The sequence below is a fragment of the Phyllostomus hastatus genome, unplaced genomic scaffold (genome assembly GCF_019186645.2).
Source record: "Phyllostomus hastatus isolate PE091 unplaced genomic scaffold, TTU_PhHast_1.1 phas_scaffold_387, whole genome shotgun sequence".
NCBI lineage: Eukaryota > Metazoa > Chordata > Mammalia > Chiroptera > Phyllostomidae > Phyllostomus > Phyllostomus hastatus.
In genome coordinates this window covers 2669647-2673065 of record NW_025334027.1, presented here as the reverse complement: position 1 = coordinate 2673065, position 3419 = coordinate 2669647, and positions in this window count along the sequence as shown.

Below are 3419 nucleotides of genomic sequence, written 5' to 3'. Positions count from 1 at the left end.
GCGCGCGGCCAATCCCTGGGCGCGGCCGCCTCGCATTGGGGAAACCGCGGAGCGGGCTGCAGAGGCCACCAATCGGCGGCGCAGGGCGCTCGCGGCCTCGGCGCGCAGCCCAATAGCGCGGTCGCGCGGGCGGGACCAGACGCCGAGGTCGCGGCCGCGCTAACGGTCGCAACCCGGGCGGGGCTCGCCGCGCGGAGAGCGATCGCCGCGAGGAGCGCTGGGAACGGGGTGCGCAAGGAATGCCGGGAATAGGGGAGCGCGGGGAACGCCGGGAACGAAGCGAGTCGCGGGGGAATGCTGGGAACCCAGGAGTACGGGATCGCCAGGATCACGGGGCACTCCTGTGGTCCCCGGGCTCTGGCCGCCTCTAGTCTACACAGTGCCGTAGAGATTGTCCACAGAGACATTTTCCTATTAAAATCATTAAACATAATCCTTAGGTGAAAAAGGACAAGTATCCTCAATTGTCTAGCACTTTCCCATTTGCTAATACTGTATCAGGAGCCTCAAGAAGGGGAGGAGGATATAAATGGATAAGGGACCGCTCTTCCTTAGACCAGCATTCCAGTAAATAAAGTAGAAATGATAGACTAAAAAAAAAATCCCATTTGGCAGACAGCACACTAAGACAAAAATGGATGCTAAAAAAAATGGTGGGCAAAACTATGAGAAACTGGCGGGGGCGGGGGGGGGCGGTTTTACAGAGTTGCAGAGTTTCTTCCCCAAGATACTAATAGCAAAGGTTAAACAGTAACTTGCAGTGAAAAAAACCCGAGACACCACCTTAACCAAGAGATCCAAGTCACCGGCAAATGCATACACATCCAAACTTACCACCAAGTTATACACTGTAAGGATGTGTTGCAGTGTATATTAATTAATTATACCTCGATAAAAAAATGAAGGAAAAAAAAGCACCGGGAAAGGGACAAATTGTGGACCTCCTGAGCAGGACATGTATCACTTGGTATTTCTGCCCCAAAGGCAATACCTCATAAAGAAACACTGGGCAAACCCAAAAGAGTGACATTCTACCAAAAAATACTTAAAGTGTCAAGATCATGCAAGTCAAAGACAGATTGAGGAAACATCTTTGAGTAAAGGAGACACAACAAATTACAATGTGGGATCTGGATCCTAGATTGAAACCTGGCTTAGGAAACAGATATTAGTGGGACAATTGATAAATTCAAATAAGGTCTGCATATCAGTGAATAGTATTGTATCAATGCTAATTTCCTGGTTCTAATCATTTTACTGTGGTTAGGTAGTGTTAACATTTGGGGGAAGTGGTTGAAGGATATTGAAATTATTTGTTCTATTTTTTCAAGTTTGTAGCAAGTTAAAATCATTTCAGAATAAAAAGGTTAATAAAGGCCAGGAGAGGGAGTGTTGCAGGTGAGGAAGCTGCGGACTCAGGCCCTTCCCTCCCTTCCCTGCCTCCTTCTGTTTACCTGGCTGACTCAGTGGTCAACACTTGTCACCTCACAGTGGCACCGAGCCCCATGAGGGTCTGGTTCCTGGACTCAGCCAGCTGCTGGCCTTGGCCCAGGGCAGTCAGAGCCACCATTCAGCTGAACCACCATTCAGTCACAGCCACCTCTCTATATTTTGTTGTTTGCTGAGCTGGGGGACTGCACCTGCCCTAATCCAACTTGAGACCTCAGACCTGCACCCTGCAGCCAGCTTCCCTCAAGGGTGGGGACCATCTGGGTGAAAGACAAGGACCCTCACCACAGGACCTCCCCTACAATCCCCACCTGGCTCCAGCCTCCAAGTCACAAAGATTGATACCTGAAAGCTGGGAACTCCCGCCCATCTTAGGGGAGGAAACTTCCCTCTGAGCTTGTGTTTCCACCGCAGCCTGGCTCATCTATAGGCCAGGTCTCTGCTGAAGAGCCTGGATGATGCCATTGGCTGGCACCTTAAACAAGTGATCATGGTTACCAGCAAATGAGTACAAATCCAAACTGAAATTTGAGAAAAACAGATACCTACTAAGAAGGGATCCTGGTAGCTAAGTGGGCTCAAATTTTTGAAAACAGAGCCCTGCAGCCATCTCTGCACAGGGGACTCACACAAACTGCACTCCACAGAGAAGTCATCATTCAACTGCCTCCCTGCACTGTATTTCTGCCATCTGAGCAAGCCCTTATAATGGAGTTTCTGGAATCCTATTTCAACCAATAGGACTGAGGCTTTCCCTGTCCAATTGGAGCTGTGCAGCTCTAGCCAATCAGAGTGGCTCTATTCTAACCAAACAGAAGTTTTTTGGGCCAAACTACAAGGATTTGAAGTCCTTATTTGCATGAGGATGGACCAATCAGAGACTAGGGATAGGGGCTGCTGTCCATATAAGCCCGCTCCCTTCTGGCTCAGAGTGCACTTTTCCTTTCCATCAAAAACAACAAAAACTTAATACTGTGTTTCTTTGGCTAAACTGAAACACCAAAGATGACTTGCAGGGCAGAACAGAGCTGTTAGTTGGAAAGGGGATGGCCCCAGAGTTCTATAGCTATGCTTTTTTCACAGCCATGCTGTGTCACAATTGAGCAGTTTTGCACTGAATGAAGTTTCTCTCTTTACTGCACCCCAAACTGAGGATTCCTGTTGACATTGAATTAGTGGCAATAACCATCAATTGACAAAACATATCAAAAGATGGGGTTGTGAGGGGTCCCTGCGGGCAGAAGGCAAGGAGCCCAGGCCTGCCAGCACGAGACCTGAAGTCAGAATGCGTTCCTGAGCTGGTCATGCTTGCTCACAGATGCTTCTGTATCAGTCAGCCTCCCACTTCCAGCCTCCAGGCCAGCACACCTCAGCTGAGCTGTCAGAGAGCAGCAGAAGCTCATCTGAGAAAGGGATGAATTTCCCATCCACCCAGGAGAAGAGGACCCATGTTGGGGACTCAGGGATCGAATGTATCTGGTGGCAAGCACAAAGGACTGGCTAAGCCATGCCAAAGTCAGGCCCAGGCCTTCCTTGATGGTGTGTCAAAAGTGCTTCTCAAAGACATCAGCTTCCCAGGGTCTGCGTACCCTTCTAACAGTACAGAGGCCTCATTTCAAGGCACCAACCTAAACACAAGGCTTGGGAAACATCAGCACTGTCACTCCTGGTTCAAATATCTACCTAACCTAGGAATCGGGATACAGCAGTGGGCAAGAGAGAAAAGGGTCTGACTTCCTGGAGCTCTCCTGATAGGGAGACACATAAACAATCAAGCCCTGACTGGTGTGGCTCAGTTGGCTGTGCGTCGTCCCACAAAATGAAGGGTCGCCAGTTGGACTCCCGGACAGGGCACATGCCTGGGTTGCAGGTTCAGTCCCCAGTCAGGGCAAGTGTGGGAGGCAGCCAATTAATGTTTCTCACATTGATGTTTCTCGCCCTCTCTTTCTCCCTTCCTTCCTCTCTCTCTA